At 37.7% G+C, this 26,598-nt stretch overlaps 1 long non-coding RNA gene across 9 annotated transcripts in view; it reads left to right on the top strand.

Annotated features, from left to right (window-relative positions):
- Window positions 1-26,598, top strand: part of LOC136844376 (uncharacterized) — a 388,477-nt gene that overhangs the window by 27,497 nt on the left and 334,382 nt on the right. For all 9 annotated transcript variants that reach the window (XR_010854844.1, XR_010854849.1, XR_010854845.1 and 6 more), the window contains one exon: window positions 5,781-5,941. This is a non-coding gene — a long non-coding RNA (uncharacterized lncRNA). The remainder of the gene's footprint in view (window positions 1-5,780; window positions 5,942-26,598) is intronic.

The following is a 26,598-nucleotide window of genomic DNA, read 5'->3' as shown; positions in this document are numbered from 1 at the left end:
CTTTCCCTGAAAAAAAGCGGGACGCCCTATCTTAAAAACTAATCATAGAATTTTCTTGAAAATAATCACATTATGTTTCCCACACCCAAATTCTTCTGAACGTATTAACTGAACCCAACCTAGGGACACAGCAAAAAAGACCGGGGCTGGTGCAATACTAGCATACATCTCGGGAATTTGCTACCAGAATACTCGGCGTAATCTATCCAGGAACAGATATTCCCTTCACGGTACTTGATTCTTTTAAGTGTCTTGAGTACCCTACGGTTATATTATGGACTTAGGTAGATATCCTTTCATAAGTTGTTCAGAACTGAAATTGTCTGTCCTCCTGCTTCTCAGTGACAGTCGAGGGACCTCTCTTCCATCCCTGAAGAGGCAAATAATAAATATTTGACGGGGCGACTTCGTTGAAAATCCTGACTTCCCTTGTCGGTCCGTGGATTAAATTATGTACCCGGTAGTTAGCCGACGGTTGTGAGTCGCACCGAGAGAGAGAGAGAGAGAGAGAGAGAGAGAGAGAGAGAGAGAGAGAGGAGAGAGAGAGAGAGAGGGGAGTGCTTCGACGGGGTTATCTTTACCCAGCTGGTGTGAAACAGTGATCATCTTCAAATGCTTTACTTTGCACACTAATCTCTCTCTCTCTCTCTCTCTCTCTCTCTCTCTCTCTCTCTCTCTCTCTCTCTCTCTCTCTCTCTCTCTCTCTCATATGCTTTGTTAGTAGCGACCAGTAGGATGTATTAATTAATTGTCAAAGTTTTTGATACGCAATCTTATATTTTTCCGGAGACAGAAGTAGGGGATAAACGACACGCCAAAATAGAAAATATCTTGATTAGTTAGAATATTACGGCGCAAAAATTCCATTGAACATTTAGTGAGATATTTTTTAAGACCATTAAATATTTCCATTTGGACTAAGAGTTGGTATGAGGGCTCCAGTAGCCTACTCATTTTGTAATTTCATTTTGTAATTTTTCTGTAATTTAGAAACAGTTACAGGAACATTCGTTAACTTTTGTTGCCTGTCTTATAACGAATTTCCATAGATAAAAAGTGTTGAATGACAGTAAACTATATTGGCATACACAACGTGAGTGTTATACTATCTTTATCTTCATTTGCTTGAAAAATACACTAAGCATTTATTTTATTTAAATTTCTATTTCACAAAAACTCTGTAGCTCTCGCCATCTTTAGCTGCTCAATTAGAGAAATTCTATTGAGAAAATGCAGTAACGAGTGTAGGGAATCAATATTTTAAGGATTCTCTGAATTTTAAATGAAAATATGGCAACATATCCTGGCCTTGATAACACTATAAACACGAATGAAACCTTTACATTCGTTTGAAATGAATTGAATTGAATACGTGGAATTTAGGCCAAAGGCCACGCACTGGTACCTATGAGGTCATTCAGCGCTGAAACGGAAATTAACAGCAAAAGGTTTGAAAGGTGTAACAGGAGGAAAAACCTGCTGTTGCACTATGAATCAAGTGTTAGGAGAGGGTGGAAAGTAAGATGAAGAAAGAGAATATGAAAGGAGGTACAGAGAGAGAGAGACAGAGAGAGAGAGGAGGGGTAGGGAGGGGCAAGGGAGCAGTAGTAAACTCCAGAGTGGAGAACGGGAAGGTCAGAAACACGAGCAAAAGTGGTCTCCTGAGACTGATCTCACGCAACTGAGATCGTCCTTTCAATTAGCTGCCACTTCACAGGAAAAAAAGCTCTCATCGCGTCGCTTCAGGAGAGAGCAGAGAAGTGAGGATGTGAGAACCATTCTCCTCCCGACTGCTGGAATTAACTTTTGATTTCTCTCTCCATTCTTCCCTACATTATTTTGTTTTACTCTCATTTCTTTTTTTCCAGTAATTGTTAATAGTTAATTCTTAGTTCTTTTGTTTCTTGCTTAGGGTCTTCTGTTATTGTTTAATTGTTTCGTTCGACTTACCAGAAGACAGATCCCTAATTGCCCTCAGTGCTATCCCGTCTTTTATCCCGAGATTTCAGTCCTGGAAGTAGCATTTTCTAATTGGAAATTTCTCAAAGATTCCTCATTTTATTTTCTTGTCACCGCAATTCCTATAATAGCTTTTCATACAGCTTGGGAAGTCATCATTTAGAAGAAAACTCGATTTTTCAGTTAATTTGTTATCCTTTACGTGTTGTGCAGCGTCTTGGAAAGCGCTCAGAACATAAAGTTGGGATCCTCTTTGCAAATGTAAAACTTTGTTCCCGTAGAGGGGTAGTACCGTCAGTGCACATCATGCGGCGCACTGTAGGCATTACTTATGGTTCTTTGCGGCGTGCCTTCGGCCCCTAGCTGCAACCCATTTCGTTCCTTTTACTTTACCTCCTTTTATATTCTCTTTCTTCCATCTTACTTTCCACCCTCTCCTGACAGTTGATTCATAGTGCAACTGCGAGGTTTTCCTCCTGTTACAACTTTCAAACCTTTTACTGCCAATTTCCGTTGCAGCTCTGAATGACCTCATAGGTCCCAGTGCTTGGCCTTTGGCCTAAATTCTGTATTCAGTTTAGTTCTGTAAAACTTTGTATTTGGATGTATCACATTCTAATCATGCTCAGTTCACGCGTTGATAGAGTTTATCGATCTCTTAGGTGACCTATTCATCTCTTAGCTTTGGCTGATTTCTTATTCACGTTAACATAAGTTGCGCCTCATCCTCGGTATGTTCATTTTATTGCCAAGTCATTCTTGTCACCTCGTGATGATAATCATACGATCCTAAGACGCAAAGATAGCCAGTTTTTGCTTGTCTGTTGCATAACTGAGCACTTCCACTTGGCGGAAGTGCTCTTTGTCAACACGTTTATCACATTGTACGGATTTCTTTGTTCATGGCACTTTCTTATCTATGTCAGTTTGCAGAGATTTGTTTTGTGCCCTCGTCTTCAAGTAGTCTGTATTTTTTACTGTCCGTGTTTTGCTTTTCTTTTCGAAGTCCGTTGCAGGCAATTAATGTTCGTGCATCTAAGGCAGAGTATGCATTTGATTTACCGCTCAAATTAATACGCTAAAGTTGATGTGGAGAGTATAGCATAAATAGGTACGAGTAAATATTAATGAAAATTTCTGCTCTCTTTATTAATTAACGTTAAAAAGCTATATCATATTTTAATTTTCGAATCTACGAATTCCTCCTTCTCGTTCTTGGGTTCTACCCAGACATTGCCTAATGATGCATTTTTGAATTTTTTTTTTTTTTGTACTTCAGTTCCCGTAGGTTCTTCAATTTCTCTATTAATCTAAAGGTTCACTTGTACTCAACAAGCAAGTAAAAACGGCAGTTCTGAACTTTTAACAATGTTCTCTGAAACAAAAATGATTAATGAAACATCGGAGTTTGGAAATAAATCTCGGGAAAAACATTTGTCATTAGTCTGACGATTCAACTATGAACAAAAAGCACGTTTTTATTGTAACTGAGACCGATGATTTTGCTTTTGATTGATATGGATACTCTCTTTACTGGCAGTGATGCTGTATTTCAAAACAACTGGTGATTTTCAGTTTAAATTCACGTCATGAGTTTAAAAGGCTTGTATTACACACATTAAATATATATATATATATATATATATATATATATATATATATATATATATATATATATGTGTGTGTGTGTGTGTATACTGTATATATTAATTATATATGTATATACATATATATACGCAAATAAGTATATGTATATATATATATATATATATATATATATATATATATATATATATATATATATATATATCACAAGAGATGTACTTATTAACTGATGCACACGCACACTATATATATATATATATATATATATATATATATATATATATATATATGTGTGTGTGTGTGTGTGTGTGTGTGTATATACACATATATATAGAGTGTGTGTATGCCTTAGTTAGTAAATATATATATATATATATATATATATATATATATATATATATATATATATATATATATATATATATATATATATATATACATATAAACATATATAGTGTATACATACATACATACTTGCATACATGCACACATACATACGCGAAAAGAGAGGAGTGCGGGCTACCAAAACAAGTAAACGATGCCGCGGAAAAGAAAGTAAAGCCTATTGTTCTTATAAAAAAAAAAAAAAGGAACAACTTTATGGGCTGCGGAGACGGATTGCTGCTGTTTAATCTCGTTTAGGTCAGACTGCGTCATCAGATTGAGGCATTTGTTTCGGTTTTCTCTCGCTGTATTGGTCTCTTGTGTTTTATATATATGTAAGGGAGAGAGAGAGAGGGAGGGGGGGGCGGTGGGGGTACATGAAGATTGCGGTTTTTATCCTGAGAGCTGTTACAGTTACCCGTTCGACGTAATTTATGAACATTATTGATTTTTCCACAATTCCGCAATGATGAATAGCCATTATTTGAATATCTGTAAATACTAAGCTGCCATTGGGTCATTTACTTATATTTCTTGAAGGTTAATTCCTCTTGTCTATCGAACAAAATTTTCCAAAGCATTTGCATAACTGATACAAATTTATCCGTGTTGAAAGAGCGATTGTAGAAAAAACGTTAAGTATAGTTTAGTTTTACCAGAGCGCTGAGCTGATTAACAGCTCTCCTAGGGCTGGCCCGAAAGATTAGACTTATTTTACGTGGCTAAGAACCAATTGGTTACCTAGCAACAGGGCCTACAGCCTATTGTGGAATCCGAACCACATTATAGCGAGAAATGAATTTTTATCACCAGAAATAAATTGTAGAATATCAGTCTGTTAATGCAATCTCTCTCTCTCTCTCTCTCTCTCTCTCTCTCTCTCTCTCTCTCTCTCTCTCTCTCTCTCTCTTAGTTTGCTTTTGTGAACTCTCAAAACCGAAGAAAAAAAAATTCACTGAAGAGTTCTTAGACTTGAGTGCTGAAGGATCACAATAAACTTGTATATAGGAAAGAACAGTTTTTCCATAGCTGTTCAGCGGGTCTGTGATTATAATCATTAATCATTTCAACGGTGATCTGTTATGGCACTGAATCAGGCATGTTTAAGGTGCACTAGGCTCGATACTGCATTAGAAAAATTTAAAAATTTCGTTTTTCTTCTAAAGGTTATAAGTTATTGGAATATTACCCTCATATTCAAGCCACTTTATCTTTTATCACCCTCATTGAATAGGATTGAATCTAGATGGTTATAGTCGCCTTTCCTTTGCCACAAGGGGTTTCTCCGTTTTAAGGAACGAGGACAAGAAGTTGATGTGCTTACGATTTAATGGACGAAGTCCCCTATATCTAGCTTAGCCTGATGGGAAGTAGTGAACATACACACACACACACACGCGCGCGCGCACGCACACACACACACACACACACACACACACACACACACACACAAGTGCAGGGCCTTGTTCACTGTAGGTTACTATGTCATGGAACAAGCTAGTGTGTCAAAAATCAACTCACACAAGTGAGAGAGATCTGTTGGTGTGATGGACACCCTTATAGAACTTGCTAACACCACTTCCTAAAGGCCTCGGTGATGTTTTTTCTTCAGTAAATTGCTACTTTTTTATGGAGACAGATCTACTGGATATCCTGTTGCTCTGGGATGCCTCAGTTACTGCTCTGCCATCATTCACTCTTTACATTCATCCAAATGAAACCATTATTTTCTGTGGCTGCATTTTGTCTACTTTTTGTTATAGCTTAGTATTTGAACATTTAACATCGCTATAGTGTTCGGTATAATTGGTAGCATTTTTTTCTGTTTACAGTGTCGCGTTTATGTTGTTTGAAAAGTGCATCTGTGTTTGTTCCTCCGACTGTTTTATTTGTTGATAGACTTCGTTAAGCGTAACGCTGGTTTCGGAGCCTCATAGCACTTGCCTTTACCTGGCTTGGATGCGTAGTCTGTGCAAAATCCCAAATGGCCGAGGTAAGTACTGAATTATTATTATTATTATTATTATTATTATTATTATTATTATTATTAGTAGTAGTAGTAGTAGTAGTAGTAGTAGTAGTAGTAGCAGTAGTAGCAGTGGTAGTAGCAGTTTTTTTTATTACTGTAATGTACAGTACAATAGTTCGTCATTAATTTCATCTTAAAAGTATATATACTCATACATCTGCATTATGACTTTTTGCCTCTGCTGTAGAAACATGCATTGTAGTATACTTCAGTACAGCTTTCAGGGTACCGCACATTTACAAATATACAATCGTCGACTGACTGTAGAAGGCTTCTGTTCGTAGGCGCATTCGCCTTTTAATCAGCCCGTTCTGTGCCGTTCTCGTTGTAAGGGACTGGGGTTTTACTGGAACAGTTAGCTAAATCGAGGGTTTTTTTTTATGCTGCTATGAAAAGCCGCGACAACTTTCTAAATCACCGGTTCTTAACCTAGGGGTCGTGAGGTCGTTTGAGGTTTCTCAGGGGGTCACATTTGTAGACGCTGTGTGGAATTTTTCAAGGTTTTTATTTGTGGCATTTTCAGTAAACCATAGTCTTCCTATCATTTTGTTTTATCTTACCTTTTCAGAAGGTTCACAATTTCAAAATTTATTGTAGGGGGTTACGGTAATATCCTGAAGAGTGTCGGGGGTTCATAGGATGAAAAAGGTCAAGAAAATCTGTTCTAAATGTTGGTAAAGAATTGGCTCCAGCCCTTTTGACCTGTAGATACTTTGGCAAGGGGCGTGATATTTGACCTTGACATTGATTTTAGCTGAGAACTTCCTTCCTCTATCTTTGAAAGTGAATGAGTGAATGAGGCTGACATACGGTTGGAAGGTAATGGTACTGTTGCCATTTAGAAACAAGTTACTCTTACCATTAAGATATAGAACATTTTATCGTGGGTCACTCAGCTTCCCAAGGGCAGCGTTCATCTAGTCATAGCTGTGTGACAAAACGGTTAACGGTATAAACTCAAATAGTATTACTAGCAATTTCTCAAAATGCTATTATTGCGGCCTGTTAGAGGCTTTTATCTGATGATCAGCAAGATTATTATCACTAACCTATGGTTCGTTTGCTGACCTTCCCCGTAACTTTTAAGTCGACCTATTCAATTAAACAATTTGTTATAATTACTTGGGCGCGTGTCTAATTTCCATTCAAACTAATTGAAATGTTTTCTGGTTATTTTTACGTAAGTAACCTAGTTTGAAATGGGAGTGGATTCACAGTGCAGTATAAAGGAGATAGGGCCAAATGATTCCGTGCCCCATTTAAAAAAAATAAGTTTCAGGCAATATCATTCCTTTTCCTTTTTTACCACAGAAATACTGACGACAGATTTAAAGCTTTAATAATCTTTTCACTCAGAGTTACCACTAATCATCCGTAGACCATTAGTGAAGGGATCATCTTGATGCTGCACATGTGTGTGTGTGTGTGTGTATGTATGTAAGAGAGAAGAAAGTTGTATCGTTCAGTTGCAAGCATGTTATATTAAAGACGATAAGTTTGTCAGTTCATGTGGCTTTCTCATTTGTGGATAGTTATGCATGTGTGGCGTCTTTTCAACTCTTTTTGAGAGAAAAAGGGAGAGAGTTGAAATACAAATAAAGTCACAGACTCTAAAACAGTAACATATATTTGAATAAAGACACAAACAAAGGAGAAATGATTAAGTAAGACGCAGAGAAAAATATATATTAAAAATAAGACCATCGCAAAAACACCCCCGAAAAAATTTTCCCGGTTAACTTTTCTCGTCAAGTGATGAAATTAGGCTGCACAAACGAGGAGGGCCAAGTCATCACCTCGTCAACACTATAATCATCATCATTATCGCACTCATCATTACAGTTACAGTAATATTATCATCGTCAGAGTCCTCGTGCCAGACGCGCGAGGAAAATGGGAGATGGAGATGGAGGTGGAAAGAGCATCTTCTCTTCCTACTATTTCCTCTTCATCGCATTACTCTTCTCATCACCTCCGTAGCGGGGTATTGCAGTCAGTGCACCTCACGCGGTGCACTGTAGGTATTACTTAAGGTTCTTTGCAGCGTCCCTTCGGCCCCAGCTGCAACCTCTTTCGTTCTTTTTACTTTACCTCGGTTCTTATTCTCTTTCTTCCATCTTACTTTCCATCTTCTCCTAACAGCTGTTTCATAGTGCAGCTGCGAAGTTTTCTTCCTGTTACAACTTTCAAACCTCCATTACCCTCAGTTTCCCTTTCAGCGCTGAATGACCTCGTAGGTCCCAGCGCTTGGCCTTTGGCGCAAATTTTATATTCCATTCCATTTCATTCCTCTTCTCATCACTTTTCCTTTGTTCCCTTCTTCATCTTCCCGCCTAAATTTTACCTTCGTTCTTCAGGTCCGCCCCACTTCAAAATCTTCCTTTTTAATCCTCTTTAAGCACAAATTTTTTCCCCTCAATCGTTTAGGTGTGCATGTGCAGTTTGTGTATAAAAATAGTGTATCATTTATTAGTTTTGGGAAACGCAATATGCTCACATTTTTCTTGTAAATAAGCCATGTAACAGAATTTATCATATAATCTTTGTACTTTTCAGTTAGATGTGGTTCATGATTTTTCATGACATTTTACTAAAAGTTTCAGCATCTGATGAATTTTTAAAATTCACTAAGAGTTTGTATTAAGTTATAAAAAATGAAATAGAAAACAAGCCAACTTTAGAAGACGTGTCGTATTGGCTTATTTCATGCTTGTCTAGGTATTTATAAGTGAATGTCTCAGATTTTTTCCAAAGTAATTGTTTTCATAGTTTAAAATTTATTTTATTAAACTTCATAAATATGCCTCCATACATCAGACTCCCACTGAGAACACGCCTATCCCCGCAGAAATCTGATCCAAATACCCATTTACATTCCTGTGGAATATTTTGGGTCGAGCTCAGTCACTGTCTAGTCAGTCATCTGAAAATGGCGCACCCAAAAATCACCTAAGACGATTACATAATAATGCAATACGGTGTGCTCTAAAGTTTTCCATACAGATCAGCCCTAAAATGGAAAACTGCAGTATCTGCAAAATTTTCGAAATTGAGATATGCCACCTATTGGGCTCATGAAACACAAATACACAAGTTACTGCTTTTCAGAATGATTCTTCAATGTTTTCCACGAGTAATTAGGGGGTCCCATTTACAGTATCTGCAAAATCAGTAGTAAGGCAAGGGATTATTTACCATTTTTCTCAGTTTTGTATTTTTGCAGATACTGCAGTCTCCATTTTAGGGAAGAGATAACTTCAGCATGTGGATTAGTAAATCGTCAAGTTTGTGGTAAGAAGCAAATCATTGACGAAGGAAAGTAGGTCAGTGGGTTCTGATGAGCAGTAGCGAGTGAAGTCAAGAAAACAAATTGAAATGAATAAAAAATAACCGAGGAGAAAGCACAGATTAAGGAATTAGTGATGTAGATTAGAACAAACAGACAGCTCCTTTCAAACAGAAAAGTGGGCGTGGCTTGAAATGATAGGTCTGACACAGAGAGAGGCTAGTTGCCGTACAGCAGAGTAAAATACAGCGGCAAAATAACAATTGTTTGTGAAGTGAACAAGGAAAGATGCAAGTGTATCATAGACTGGGAATTCATGGGTAAATCAAAATTAGTTGGTGATGGATACGGTTAATTGTCCGGAGATTCTTAGAATCTGTTGTTGTTGTGTATTTACTCTAAGGGAAAGAGGATAAATGATATAAAATCATGCTGCATGCAAAGGTTTCTCAGACTGGTGGAGACAGGAAGATACATAATCTGCATATGTAAATGTATACCATTATTTCGCATTAAAGTTCCCTGGTGTAGCTTTTTCAGTTGGATATAAGCCTAGATAGTAATATGCAATTATGTACCACGAAATTAATTGTATATTGATATTTCACAGCCCCGGAATAAGTAGGGCTCAGTTTACTTAAAATTAGTGTTTATTTCTGTTGACTGTTCTGTGGATGACATGCCAAGTGTTTTTTAGCTGTCAAGTGTTGCCTGCAGATCTGCTTATCTTGTCTGGACGTTTAGGGTGGTCCTTTCATCTTCAAGCTGGGAGAGGATTCTTAATTTTCTCATTATGAAGGTTACGGTGATAGTTGCAAAGTGATAGTTATTCTTTTAAGAAATAAGTTGGACGTTCCTCTTTAGCGTTTGTGTGCCATGAATTGAGGTCCGTTCTGGCAGTGGTTCATCAGGCCTTTGTAAAAAGTGACTTGCATTGAGAGGCAGCAAACTCTGGTTGCCAAGCGATATTCTAACTGTGAACTCCTAACTTATAACATTCGCTGGATTGCAGCAACCATGAGAAAATAATTTACAGACGCACTGTACTTGAATTTGTATGTCCCCACTAAGTTTGAAGATGGAAAATATTCTACAGATAAATATCGGTGAAATGTCATCTCATGAATTCAGGTAATTTCTGTCCTCTGACAAAAAAAAAGAAAAAGTGAACGGTGTGTTCGTCGATCCCATGTCTTCTATACCTATGTCTCCTCCTACAGGTAATGGACAAGGAACCAGGAAAAGTGGTAGATTTTACTCCATAGTATGACTGTGGAGATGTACACTCCTCTGTAGGAGGAGACTTAGGTATATAAAACATAGGTTCGACTAACACATCATTCACTATTTTTTATTTTTTTTGTCAGAGGACAGAAATTACTTGAATTCATGGGATGACATTTCACCGGTATTTAGCTGTAGAATATTTTCCATCTTTAAATTTTGTGGGGACATAAAAATTCAAGTACAGTCGTCTGTAAATTATTTTCTCATGGTTGTTGCAATCTAGCGAATGTTATAAATTAGGAGTTCACAGTTAGAATATTACTTCGTAACCAGAGTTTGCTACCTCTCAATGCAAGTCACTTTTTACAAAGGCCTGATGGTGGAATATCTATAGATCCGAGAGGCCTGACTATTGACGATATATTTGATATTCAAATGAAATCAGAAACGTAATAGAATTAGCCTTTGTTACTACCCCGGAGCCTCTGTGAGAGAATTATAACAAATTCTAACGCAGTTTCATAGATTAAGAAATTGTATAGATATTCTAACATCATTTATCAAAAAAGACTACAACGCCAATCAGCTGCAGCACTAAGCACTTCCAGATACAATGCGTAAACTTACGACCCCCAGGGCGTAGTGCTGTCAGTTCACCTCATATGGTGCACTGTAGGCATTGCTTAAGGGTCTTTGCAGCGTCCCTTCGCCCCTTAGCTGCAACTTCCATCATTCCTTTTATTGTACCTCGGTTCATTTTTTCTTTCTTCCATCTGACTTTCCTTAACCCTTTCCTAACAATTGTTTCATAGTGCAACTGCCAGGTTTTCCTCCTGTTACACCTTTCAAACCTTCTTATTGTCAATTTCCCTATTCGGTGAATGACCTCGTAAGTCCCAGCGCTTGGCCTTTGGCCTAAATTCTATATTCTTTTCTATTCTAAAGGTAAGACTCTCTCTCTCTCTCTCTCTCTCTCTCTCTCTCTCTCTCTCTCTCTCTCTCTCTCTCTCTCTCTCTCTCTCGTAGTAAGTTGTTTACCCTTCTATTCATCCTCTCCTGCAACCCCAAGTTTCTCTATCTGCATGTTAATGAGGGAACGGTAAATAATTGGGAAAATTCTTGATGACTGTGAAGATTTTTCTCTTTTACCACATGTTCACCGCACCCCTCTGCTAATAAATAATTCCTCGGATGCTTTGTTCCTTCTGTCAACGCCAACGGATTACCTCCCATAGAAAAATGTAGGTGAGGTCTTAGTTAGGACATCTTCATTACAGATGAATAATGCTTCCCGAGGGAGTGTTTGGCAAAATATGAAATTGTATTCCACGAAAGTAACACGGACTTCGAGCGTGAATAGAAGCGTTGGTGTTCTACCTGTCGAGGGTTATTCCCATACTGCTTCCTTTACTTGCCTGTTGATTAGAGGTGTATTATCGAGCACACCGGTACTATTGTAAACTTTTGCGATTGGAATTTCGAGAAAAATGGTTGGGAACTACCGTGTCAAATCGCTTGTGGGTTCGCCGATTCGTAGTTGAGTTGTCGAAAATACTACGTTTGATCCAAACATGTTTCTGCCCGAGCAGAATTTCAGCGGCCTCCTCTTGATGTTATTGTCATATTTGTGACACCAAATATAACACCTCCATTCATCGTTTTGATGTGTATTTGGAGATATTCTTTGTATACAGAAATATGATATACGTCAGAGAACAATTGACTTATTTACAGCCTCACTCGCCGTGGGACCTGCATGTAGCGATTGGCTTTGTTCATTTTTCTTGTCTAAGCATTTCATACGTTAAAAAGAGCGGAGAAAATTCCATTCAATAATAGAGAAGCAGTGTTCATTATGTGTAAAATGACCTCCCTAAACTGGGTTCCATTGTCGAAACGTTATAAGCCTTCAAATCTGTTAAACACCCTCACTACTGAGGTCATGTGCCAGAGTTTCATGGAGCTAGCATAACTTTTCTGTGCAGGAGACTGCCTTTCAGTAGGTATTATTTGAGCAGCGGGAAACTCTTAGTCTTTTTCTCTTTTATCCCACCATCTTCTGGAGTTCAAGTTATTTATATTCATTTGAATCATATTTCAAAAGCCATGGTGTAGGAGATACTGCGTTAATGATAATACCAGGTTTTCATTCCACATCGAGATTTCTTTTGACAAACATTTCTAAATATTGTTTTCATTCATTAGGTTTTCTTGTGAATTTGCAATTTCCAGTTCTTGGGAGTGATGTCCTATTAATGTCATCTTTCCAGGCAACGTTGTAGGAACTATCATATGCATGTGAAGTAAAACCCAAAATATTCATCAGTCTCTTACATTATATTTCATTCCCACTTATTCCCTTGAAATTTTCCTTGCTGTTCCACTTCTCTAATGATGAACTCAAGTATAGCCATCACTTTCCTGAAAATGACTATATTTTGCACAGTAACCTCGATTATGAAATACATTTGTTTTGTGTTCAGAAAATACCAGAGGTGTGTCATCTTTAATCTTAAATACCTGATTGTTGGTCTTCACATCTAATTCAACATTAACTCAAATTATGAAATGCATAAGTTACAAGCCAGTTTCCCGCAGAATAGTCAAAACTGTCATGTTTACTCTTCCTCCCCTTGGGTACCATTACAAATTACATACCTCTGTTCAGTTCCCTGAGAGCTTAGAAGAGTGGAAAAAACTGGTTTGCTATCGGATCTCCTCTGAGAAAGTCACTAACATCATTGTTTACGTTTACATCCTGAAAAATTAGAACTCAAGGACTTTCAAGTGCAGTGAAACTCATGGAAGGTTAACTAAATAATTGCCATAAAGGAAGTTTTTTTCACTGCGGACTGATTGTTCGGAGTATGGTCGTACAAGATTTTCTACGTCTATTTTGCAAAATCGCATTATACAAACTAGAGTAGTATTGAACCACGTCTTTCTAAATAAAGGAACACAATTTTCAGGTTTCTGTTGGTGTTACAAGTGTGTAAACAAAATATGCTTGGCCAAGCTTTCGCTTGTATATTTGCTGATTTTACCAGGCACTGCTAGTCTTGAGTTGAGTTGAGTTGAATATAGAATTTAGGCCAAAGGCCAAGCACTGGGACCTATGAGATCATTCAGCGCTGAAACGGAAATTGACAGTAAAAGCTATGAAAGGTGTAACGGGAGGAAAATCTCGCAGTTGCGCTATGAAATAATCGTTAGGAGAGGGTGGAAAGTAGGATGGGAGAAAGGGAAAATGAAAGGGGAGACAGTAAAAGGAACGAAATGGGTTGCAGCTAGGGATCGAAGGCACGCTGCGAAGAATCTTACGGAATGCCTACGGTGCACCGCATGAAGTGCACTAACGGCACTACCCTCCTACGGGGCACTGCTAGTCTTCACCAGCAAAATAATATGCAGCAAGTAGCTAATTTTTTGTAGCCTAGTGTATCTTTCCGCCCTGTTGTTTCAGTGTTTGAGAGTAAACATCGCTTAATTCTTAACCTCAGATAATTCTTATGACATATATTTGTATATCTGTGATGAGCTATGGTATCATTGCCCCTTATAGCATTTGGCTTCAGCAGTTCAGTCGCTCATTTAAAATAAGACCAACTTGAAAAGACTTATTAACTTAGGAAGCAGCCAGATTCCTTCACTACCGCTGTCACCGTTATGTGCAAGTGCATGAATATAATGAATATACATTATGTGTACATGTGTATGAGAATATACACGCACACGGCCTATTCAACTCTTATCCTATTTATCCCTTAGTTTCCATACGCTTTTATCCTATCTTGAATAGTAGGAGTTCCTCCCAATGCAAAGGAACTTATTGGAATTCGATACATGTGGCAACGAAAGGAAATCTATGTCCACACTATATGTCATTTCAAAAGAGAAAATCCCTTTTTACCCTTAACGCAGTTTTATGAGATGGAAAGATTTGAATTCATTCTAATCCCACGGAAAGTATATACTTATCGTCCAGGGCCCCAAATTCTTCATTGACCTTCCATCAGGCCGACAAGAGATCGTTATCTATGTAAATAAACATTTTGTATCTTTGTCCGGGAGTTGGCTGGTAATTCATTGTATGGTCGGGTGGGTCTACCCCCAACCCCGTCCCTTAGTGTTCAAGAACAATGGCTGGTGTCTGTGATTGATTAGGACATAACAATGGCGAGAAGGTTCCCTTTACCCCCTGAATACCTCTCCTATCTCTTCCTTTCCTCTGTTGCAGTTCAATGTATATTTCAAAATAATGAGACACCTCCTCCGACCTTAATGTTATGGGGATATGCAATTCGAAAGAAATATTCCTCGGGGAATAATTTTTCCAGAATAACGAGACGTAAGGTTCTCATATAGCAGGAGGATGTGTTGAAAGATCTATGGAATTGTACATTTTTCTTGAATCCCAATATTGGCTCTTCACAAACTGCTGCTACTCTTTATTACGTTAGTTATTTGTTTATCTTAACTGAGAACAGAGGGAAAACTTTATTCCACCGATTATTCATGGTAGTTAAAGACACACGGGTGATTTGGTGTTGGTAATTACTTCTCGTAAAACAAAAGAAAAACATTTCTTACAAGTAAACAGACACAGTAGTTGTTTAGTTTCCCCCACAGACTGCTGGGGCCAGAATACATTTGTTTTTCGAACATATATCAAACATACGATAAAGTTGTCGGAATATGCACTGAAAGACTTACACATTGTAAACTAATAGCCAATATAAGTATTTTAACTGTGTATGCCTGATATAGAAATGTTACCAAGGCACAAAGCATGTGTTCATCTGATGCAAATCTAGGACTTGTATTGAGAAAATGGTTATAAAAAGAGAAACTAGATGGAACCACGTTTCTTCAGCCAAGTTGCCTTACGTATCCAATGCAATACATAGTACAATGGCCCAGTCACCACCCGCCCATTGCGATACTACCACAAGAGGGAATCGAGTCCCTTCTAAGGCTGGCCAGTACAGTCTGTAGTTGGGCTCATTTTTGGTTACAGACTTTTTTTTTATACCTACAGCCACTCAGAATTGTCATGCATATGCATATCTTTTACTGTTGACACACACTTGACAACCCTGAACACCATACACTTCTTACCTTTTTTGATCTGTCCTCTTGTTGTGTAGAAAAGACTTACTAGCCTGGTAGGCATCTCTTCTATGAGAAGGCCATTGTCTTTGTACCGTGGTCTTGTACTGTACTATACTGAACTGGAGTTCCCTTGCTTGGGGCTACACCCCAGCACACCTGTTTTTCAAACAGTGTAGGGTAGGCTTTGTAGAATGGCTGAGGATGCTCGATGGTTTAGTAAGAGGTTGCCTTATCCTTGTCATTTCCTTCTTCTTTGGCGATCTCCGTGAATTCGTCTTCAAATCCGTCACTGCTATCCTTCCTTCAGTGTCAGACAAATCTGGAGCTCTACTCGTCTTTGCTGGGTGTGCCCACTCCACCCAGTTGACCAGTTTATTTCCAGTGATAATTTTGTCTTTTTATGGGCGTACACTTTTCAAAAATTGATCTTACATGTATTTATTTTTCCTGTTATTGCTTTTGTTAAGTTTGAAAATACTCCTTTATGCTTGTTTCACATGCTGTTGCTTCATTCTGGTAATATTGAGCTTAATCCTGGTTCTCAGAATTGATCACTAAAAATAATATTTTACATAGCAGTGTCTGTGGATTATATCAGAATAAAAAGGACTTAGATGTTGCTACTGTCAATTTGACATCTTATTTTGTTCTAAAACTCTTGTGTCTGATTTGCGATATATTTAGGAACTGCTGATTCCAGGGTTTAAGAAGGCCATTTTACTCATGCATAATGCCATGCCAAAGGTTCATGGAATGGCTCTGTATATTAGAGAACGTTTCTCCACATCTCATATTGTGTATGTTATGAAACACAAGTGGTTAAATTCAGTGGAAGAATAATAAATCCTTGTTTTTGCTAGCTACTGAAACCCAGATTTGAATTATTTATGGTTCAGGCTTGGTTACCAAAATGGGAACAGTTCAGGAAGCTGTCTCCAAGGCTTGTTTAATTCCAGTTCGGGATTGCAATGCTCACTACACTAAATGGCTGAGTTAAGTTAGTGCCACAGATAATCATGATGTTGCTACTGTAGATTTTTTCAGTAATTTTGGTTGTGAGCAGTTAATAAATTAACCTACATACCAGTCTGGCAACCATCATAATCTTGTATTCACAGATTATATCAACCAATCTGGCAACCATCATGATCTTGTATTCACAGATTATATCAAAATACTATTGTTTAAATGGTCATCTTAACACTATTATTGAGAGGAGAATTCCTTCTAAAATCCTCAAATATTGTCTTAGCTGAGAGTGCTTATAATTAGGGTGGAAAGGAAATTTTCTTCTCCTGTGGCGATGACCCTAAGTGGTGGTCTGCCTTTAAGGCATCACCTTTTGGAGTTGATTCAAGTATGCCTCCCCTTTCAGGAGCTGATGGAACTGCTTTACATTTGCCTAAACAGAAGGCAGAACTTTCAGCTCAACTCTTTGCGAGCAAGCAGTGGTGAGTCCTTTGTGTTGCCTCAGCCATGCTCTCCAGGGCTTTAGTTCTGTTCAGTGGCCTCAGATCTAGAGAAATCAAACTTTGCTTTTGGGCCTTGACAGTTATGATGGCATAGACCCTAATAGGGAAACATTGCTGTATTACATAAGGGACCAGGTCCGTCCTCATGCTCTTCAGAATAAAGGCCGATTTTAATTATCCCTTTTTTATCTACGGTTTTTGAGAAGCTGCGTTGTAAGTAGCAAGGGGCCTTGGTACTGCTGAGGCATTCTTGTCAATATGTCCCGTCTTGCAAAGTGGTCTTGATGAGGGTGCACAGATTTTAGTGCAGCCTATGACTGTGTGAATCGTAAAACACTTATCTACAAGTGTGTGTGTGTGAGAGCACCTGGGTATGTATACATGCATATAATTCTTGCAAACTTGCAATTCTGTGTGAAGAACAAATGCGTGGGAACAATAATTTATAATAACCTTTGTTTTACATATTTGCAAAAATCTTCATGCATTTTAGTGTAACACGTGAGCGTATTTTTAAAATATTGGTCGCAGTTAAATAGAACAGGGAAAATTAAATTTAATTTCGTCCAAGAATCCCTTTCCCCATCAAACAAAAGCTCTGGCCATTATGTGATATACCTTCGTCTCAAAATGAAGCTCGTCCTATCTCCGATGTTATTAGTTCCTCCTCTGTAATTACTATTGAATGAACCCCTGGAGTGGTGCCGGAGCTCAGCGATTGATGAAAGAAATTAAAATGATTGAGGGAGTAGATATTGGAGTGATTAAGACCGAGGAGTAAAGGGTTTGTTTTGACCAAATGTATCTCTTATTTTTCCTGCTGCTTTTCTTTTCCAATTTCTCGGAGGAGTCTCTCTCTCTCTCTCTCTCTCTCTCTCTCTCTCTCTCTCTCTCTCTCTCTCTCTCTCTCTCTCTCTCTCTCGTCGGCAAAATTACTGCAGCAGCCGAAGTAGTTGGCTTGTCATGAAAAGCTGTGATTGTGTGTGGACATGCGCGCCTTTATTGACTCTTGTTTGCTTGGCTGTATATCCTACTAGTGCAAACAGACACACATACACACACACATGCGCATGCAAAATGCTATTTATAAATCCTTATATACAAAGATAAACTTAGATTGTCATTATAGAACATATTGGCTTATTCTCGCGCGTCAGTTATTCTTATACGAGTTTGGTAATGGGTTATTGTCATTACAGTCTTTGTTTGTTATTGTCATATATTTAATTCCGATTTTAGAAGGCGTTGTTGTTGGGTCCTTGATCAGCTATTCCTGTAAGTTAACAATGCTGAGAATTGTTGCTAGTTTTCTGTATTTTTCCTTATAGAATTACTGCGAGGGGGTGAATTGACAGCAATAAAGGGTTAAACAAAACGGATTACGTGCAATCTGAGTGAATAGTATTGACGAACTGGTAGAGAGCAGGAAGCCTACCAGATGATTATGCCTAGGCCTCAGTCAGAGGACACATCAGCAATCTACATTATTAAACGCTCTTTATGTTCTTAATTCGTGGCTAATGCATTTCTTTTCTAGAAGTATCTTTTATATATATCATTAAAATTTCATTACTTTCTACGTGTACATATTTACACATGATGCGCATAAAGCCATGTAGTGTATAAACTTAAACTGGTCAAAGAATGAAGTTTACAGTCAACAAGATATCCAGGCCAAATCACTTACGTGTATTTTTCCTGTAACGCCAACGAAACCTTGCTCAGTACAGCCAGCGGTCATGAAATGCTATTTCCTGCTTTCGGCGAGCTCACACAGGAGATAAGGCTATTAAAATTCATAAGATAACTTGAAAGAACTTGAACTGCACTGCATATCAGATTGAGCTTCAAGACTGGTGCTGGCTCTGGTCATTATAGATCACTGTATCGTAATTCTTCCCGCAATCTAAGTTCACTCTGATTATTTAGACAGAATTAAAGTCATCCGTTAAAATATCAATATTTCTCCTTCTTCATCCATATTGCCATTCCTTACACCGCTCATTTGTCTTTTATTTGCTCCCATGTCCTTCTTGCTCATGTTTTCCTTCGTATCTTGGAAAATGATCGTCGTAGAGTACATGTTACCACGACACCCACGCAGTGACACCCCTAATACATCAATAAATTCCTAATATATTTACAATGATAAACATTATTTGTATGCCGTTATCGCATCTAATCACCTAAGATTTCCACGTTCATTTATTTATACGAAAATTGTTTTCCCTTGAACACGTCTCATTTTTAGATTTTTAAAGGATTGAGGCTATGTATTCAATGGCTGGGATGGAAAATTATTAAGGGACAGGCTTTTCATGCTTATTTTTATTTGGGTATAATTACAGGCCTTCTTATAATATAATTCAACCTACATTTTTTATTTAAAAAACTGCATTCAGTCAGTAAAGATCAGTGTTATGACAGATATGATTCAAGCAAATATTTTCGTGAAACCATAACATAACATTGAATCTCGCTAGTCGTTCTTCGCCTACTACATAATACCATTTTGACATTAGCCGCTATGAATCACCCTCGCGAGTTGCCGCATCTTGTTGTCCCGATCCGGCGCGATATTGGGTCGTTGTCTTGGAGACCTCGGACCGATGATGATCTGGCGGTGGCGTTGTTAAGCCTCCCCCGCCCCACCCACCCACCCATGACAACCGGCGTTGCCGCCGCCTCGATTTGGAGTTTATAATTGAATGTAAACAGGGGCACCGAGGCGTCTGTGCTGAGGGTTAATGAAGGGGTTCACGGTCCCCTCTTCCAATACGACGACCAAGTTAGACCAGTCCCTTCCTTCACGGTCCAAGGGAAACTTGAGTCCCTTTCCTTCCCACCGGTACCCCGCCTCCCCTGGGTTGCTCCTTTGGTTCCCATCATGCCGTGCATGGGTCCTCTGCTTTTGTTGCTTGGATGTAATGCGTTTGAGTATACTGGATTTACGAATGCAGAGTCTTGAGCTTTAGTTGCGATGGAGAAAACTGGAAAATCGGTGTCTTTTTTGACAGAGCTCTTAAGGTGTATGTGGTCAATTGGAAGGTACTTTTTAATTTCATTGTAAGTGGCTGGGATACTTTCTTTTGGGTAATGCCCTTATTGCAAAGTCTGTACTCACGCAGGCTGGTTATTTAATTCTAATTCACTTCATATTCAGTGGAAAACTGATGTTGGTTTTTGACAGAACTCTAAAAGGTATGTGATCATTTGAAAGATATATATATTTATTATATATATATATATATATATATATATATATATATATATATATATATATATATATATATATATATATATATTTTATTAAGTAACTTGGATACTGTCTTTTGGGAATGCCCTCATTTGGTAAAATCTGTACGAACACAGACAAATCTATACGAACACAGACAGATACTTTCTTTTGGGAATGCCCTCATTTGGTAAAATCTGTACGAACACAGACAAATCTATACGAACATAGACAGATACTTTCTTTTGGGAATGCCCTCATTTGGTAAAATCTGTACGAACACAGACAGATACTTTCTTTAGGGAATGCCCTCATTTGGTAAAATCTATACGAACACAGACAGATACTTTCTTTTGGGAATGCCCTCATTTGGTAAAATCTATACGAACACAGACAGATACTTTCTTTTGGGAATGCCCTCATTTGGTAAAATCTATACGAACACAGACAGATACTTTCTTTTGGGAATGCCCTTATTTGGTAAAATCTGTACGAACACAGACAGATACTTTCTTTTGGGAATGCCCTCATTTGGTAAAGTCTATACGAACACAGACAGATACTTTCTTTTGGGAATGCCCTCATTTGGTAAAATCTATACGAACACAGACAGATAGTTTCTTTTGGGAATGCCTCATTTAGTAAATCTATCACAGAACACAGACAGATACTTTCTTTTTGGAATGCCCTCATTTGGTAAAATCTATACGAACACAGACAGATACTTTCTTTTGGGAATGCCCTCATTTGGTAAAATCTATACGAACACAGACAGATACTTTCTTTAGGGAATGCCCTCATTTGATAAAATCTATACGAACACAGACAGATACTTTCTTTTGGGAATGCCCTCATTTGGTAAAATCTATACGAACACAGGCAGATACTTTCTTTTGGGAATGCCCTCATTTGGTAAAATCTATACGAACACAGACAGATACTTTCTTTAGGGAATGCCCTCATTTGGTAAAACCTATACGAACACAGACAGATACTTTCTTTTGGGAATGCCCTTATTTGGTAAAATCTACATGTACACACACTGTATATTTAATTCTGATTCATTTCATTGTCAAACTTCGTCCTTTCAGCTGGAAAGTAATCGATAGCGACTTCAAGCAGAATTATTTTCACCAACGAATTCATCCGAACCACTTAAAACCATGCATCACCTGCATTTCGTTACGAGTTTTATTAGTTTAATTAATTGGTAAACAGCATGCACACCTTGTGAACTCCTACTGCTCTGCGCTGATGTTCAGTTTTCTGTTTGCTTCACAATAACGGTTGGATGGCGGTTTGCGTTTAATCCTTTTATGGCGTGTTTAATGTGTTGGTAAAAACCCATTTTCTGGTGGCCGATGGCCGAATCATAATATTAAAACTCGTTTTGCTGTTTGATAGAGGTTAATGGACGGCGATTCATTTTAGAAAAAGAGCCGCTTTAAAATGTCCGAATATCTCTATTTTGGGAACTGGAGCTGGTCACGTTTGGCTCGATTACCTTTTCTGTAAAATTCAGTCAGCTGTAAGTAACCGAAAGCAGATCCATTTAAGCCGATGTAAATGACGCTCATTTCAGTTCAGCGTATTATATTTATTTAATCTTTTATTCCATGTAGCCAGCTGAAAGGCAGTGACATCTGGAGACTATACGTGTGGAATATCTGATCGATTTTGTGAAGTATATTATATTTATATACGTAATTATCAATATATAATTCAATGAGCACTCACAAAGTATATATATATAAGGAATTGACACCAGGAGACTGCATGTGGAATATCTATATCTGATCGATTCTGTGAAGTACATAACATTTATATACATAATTATAAGTAGCTAATTCAGTAAGCATTCACGAAGCATATATATATATATATATATATATTATAAATATGCATACATGCGCGTACTTACACACACACATACAGTATATACATACATGCATACATACATATATATATATATATATATATATATATATATATATATATATATATATATATATATATATATTAATATATGGCCCACTTGACATTTTTAGGGCATATCCTCCAGTCAAGTTGTCATATTAGCCTTGGCGAATAAGTACGCGATATGTCATATTATTATCCTGATCTGATGACACTCCCTTAGGCTACCGACTACTACCAACTAGGAGGAAGCATATAAGTTGTCGGTTAAATGTGAAGCCTATGTTGAAAGGGAATGAAGATGAAGAAATAAATATCGAAATGGACGGCAGAAGAGTGGATGTGGGTGACTGGTATAGTTATTAGGAAATAACTGTAATTTTAGATTGTCGGATGAAATGAGAGGCGAGACCTTGGATATGGCATGTGCAGGAGAGAGCGTTGCTAGATCTATACAGATAATAGTCTGGAGGAGAACAAGGGTCTACGAACACAAATGTGCGAATGGAAGGGATTGTTGAGGTAATTCTCCTTTGTGGAAGTGAAGTGTTCATGTTGGATGAAAATAAGAGCAGAAGATGCTGAGATGAGATGTTTCCGTAGTGTATGCTGAAGAAAAAGGGTTGAAACCGTGAGAAATAGTAAAAAAAAAAGTAAAAAATACACCGAAGAAAAGTTTTCTGTACAACTTATAATCAAGACCAACGAAAATAGATCTATCTTTTGGTGTTCTCGGCATAATGCTGTATAAGCCGCGGCCCTTGAAACTTTAACCACGGCCCGGTGGTGGTTTGTCCTGTATGGTTGCCAGATGCACGATTATGGCTAACTTTAAACTTAAATAGAATAAAAGCTACTAAGGCAAGAGGACTGCAATTTGTTATGTTTGATGATTGGAGGGTGGATGCCCTACATACCAAATTGCAGCCCTCTAGCCTCAGTAGCTTTTAAGATATGAGGGTGGACAGTAAAAGTGCGGACGGACAGACAAAGCCGGTATAATAGTTTTCTTTTACAGAAAACTAAAAAGGCGGCGTAAAAAAGGTGTATGAGACGTTTGGTTGGTTGGTGGACGGTGGCTTATTCTGGTGTTTTTGTGAAGGAAGGAGAGGGAGACGGAGAGAGTGTTTGTTGGGTAGGATATAAGAGGAGTTATTACTCAGGAAATAGGAGAGTGAGTGAGGTCAGGTGAGCGACGCAGGGTGTCTAGGGGTGGTCGCAGACGCGCTGCTAATGAGCCTTCTTTGTAGTAGCTTATAGTGGCAGTTCATCGTTGATCAAGTATGGACGGTTATCTAAACTTCAACTTCCTTCTAGGTAAAGGATTGTTTTGGTCCCTTTTTTATTGCTTCAGTCAAGTCTGTTTTTTTTAGTAAATTTTTGATACCGGTATTGGAATGACCCTGCAATAGGATCCAGGTAATTAAATTTCTGATTCATAAACTGAAATAAATAGACTGTATCAGTTCAGATTTTCTATTACAGTCAAAAGTAACTGTTTTTACATTTACAGAGTTAGGTAAATAAATGAGGAAATTGAAGAGTATCATTTCAAGAATGGCCTGTATTAATTCATGACCTGGATTTTGCTTGAAGAAGAAAGTAAAATGTCACGCAAGATTAGACAGTAAGGATAAGGCAGCGAGAAGGTGGGGAGATTCAAGGTACTGGAATGAAGAAAAGAAAATTTGCAGTGTTCGTGTTTGCCAAGAAACGATGTATTGACGAGGATATCAGGGGAAAATTGGTTTAGTGCGTTCTAGCGGAAGAAAGGGGAAAGAGGATGTCTGATGTAGCGAAAGAATGGATTAAGCTTCACGGTTTTGATTTAAAAACACAATTATTGGATTAAAACAGACTTGCGCTCAGGCCTCGCGTAACAGAAATGAATGCATTAAGCGCCATTAGGGAATTAAAAAAATAGACCTTAATATTCGACGATGGTGAGTTATTATATTATGTATCTTACGGTAAAGGTTTCTGAAATGCCAAAGGGTATTGTGAACGGACAGAGAAGCCTTTGAAAAATGGCAATGGCAACCTATAGAGAACTTTATCGTATGGGTTCGGTTTCATCATACCTATTCATGCAGATATCGGAGCACTTTTAGCTTTTAATAAAGAACATCAAAGCTGAGGTCATATTGACAACCATTCACAATTCTCTAGAAACTCAACATCGATGGAAATACATTTCGCAAGGTGTATGGATATACTATATAGGGGATAAAAGAGGTCCATTGGACAATGAATCTTTACTCAGCTCTTGCATAGGTAGTTTATATCTGTTAGATTATCTGAAATTAGATGGAATATGCAAGACGAAAGAAAAATAACAAGGAGGGGGGGACGGTTTTGTAAGTGAAAATAAGCATGTCATTAAGAATTTTTAAGACTATGATGGCGGTAAACTGACTTGATTTCTTTTTTTTTATTCGTTCTTTCCTTTTTTCATTTTTGTTATATGTTATTTAAGATTTTCAATAGCAGAACGGAATTATTCATTATAAGCATTATCAGATATCGTCCTGGTATCAAGCTTGAAGATCATAGTATAGGATGAAACGCTTCAATCTGAGACATCGTCTGACATAAACATCCAAAGCGAGACTTACGATAGCGCTGAAAAATTTTCACCTCTGGATTACTTAGAATTGGTTGTCTGGGTGTAGAGATCAGTTGCTGTTCCTGGTATTAGGCAAGACCGTTCTGATCAGTAAAGTGGATTCTTAAGGTACAAAAGGAACCAGCTTTCTCAGCTAACTATTTGCTAAGTGAAATGTGGCAAGGTAGATGTGAATACACTTGCAGAAGACCAGGCAGTCAAATAAAGTTCAGTTGTAACGAAAAATAATACGATAGCAAGAATATTCATCCTTCACCTCATAAAAGTCGTAGGAGGAACACAAGCGACAGTTTCCTAATTCTAAGATATTGCTTGATTGACTTCTCTTCAGTTTTTCATCAACTTCAGATTATGTAATCATGCAAATATTCCTTATCTATCTTGGATAACCAAATCGAAATATTACAGAGCATTTCAGATCACTTTTATAGTTAGATTCCTAATTTTAACAGCTCGCCGTCGTTGACGATAAAGATTTATTTTTTTATTTTTCTTTTTTTCAAATTTTCTCAGTCTCTTAACGGATATGCCAGCAAATAGGTTTTGCATGTTTAATATCGAGATGTTGATTTTTTTTTCACTGAAGTGTAAGCTGCGAGGGAGATGTTGATTTTTTTTTTCACTGAAGTGTAAGCTGCGAGGTTTTATTCATGTCAAGGTTACTGTTATTGATTCGAATCTAGTTGGCGAGGCTGAGTGTTAAATCAATGTTTCGAAATCCTATGTAAATATTTTTGTTTGGTGAAATATCAGATGACTATTTTTCTTTTCATGCAGCTATACTAATCCGATTGGTAGACAAAAAAGAAAAGCGTGTTGAAGATTTCACGGTCCAAAATTAAGATTTTTTTATTTGAAATTGGATTCGTGGTTAAAAGCAAAACTTTGATTTAATCTATATTTTAAGACTTACACTGAGATATATTTGTGACCCATACGAATTATTTTTTGTTTTATTTTATATTTGTGTGACAGGTTTTTTTTTTTTTTAGTTTTCTGTAAAAGAAAACTATTGTGCCGGCTTTTTCTGTCGGTCCTCAGATCGTAAACACTACTGAGGCTAGAGGACTGCAAATTGGTATGTTGATCATTCACCTTCCAGTCATCAAACATTCCAAATTGCAGCCCTCTAGTTTCAGTAGTTTTTATTTTTATTTAAGGTTAAAGTTAGCCATAATCGTGCGTCTGGCATCGTAACAACACAGGCCACCACGGCCGGCTGAGAGTTTCATGGGCTGTGGCTGAGAGTTTCATACAGCATTATATGCTGTACAGAAAACTCGATTTCGCCGAAGAAATTTCGGCTCATTTTTTGTTTGGTTTCTAAACGTCTTCACGATGTTGTTTAGTGGAGGATAATCAATAAGAGGATATGCTTTTCATTTATTCTTCATGTTTTATTCTTGTCGAGTACTTTTCAAACCCTTTCACGCCAAGTAACTCTCTCTCTCTCTCTCTCTCTCTCTCTCTCTCTCTCTCTCTCTCTCTCTCTCTCTCTCTCTCTCTCTCACAGCAATAACAATTTTGCATCAGGGTCTGAAAAATGTTGTTTTCATCTAACTTTCTCCTTCTCAAAGTTGCTCGCCTTTTCTTGGAATGTTTTTCGGCCCTCGGACTCTTGAGTGGCATGTCAAAGATTTTTCTATTACCTCGCCAGTCGTGTGACGGACACGAGTTTCTTATTTATGAGTTCCGAGGGAATTTTTCTCTTTTATTTTTTCCGTTTTGCTTCTTTGTCAGTAGATA

Source organism: Macrobrachium rosenbergii, chromosome 12 (assembly GCF_040412425.1).
Source record: "Macrobrachium rosenbergii isolate ZJJX-2024 chromosome 12, ASM4041242v1, whole genome shotgun sequence".
Lineage (NCBI taxonomy): Eukaryota > Metazoa > Arthropoda > Malacostraca > Decapoda > Palaemonidae > Macrobrachium > Macrobrachium rosenbergii.
Note: the sequence above shows the minus strand (reverse complement) of the source record. Positions and strands in the feature narration are given on the sequence as shown.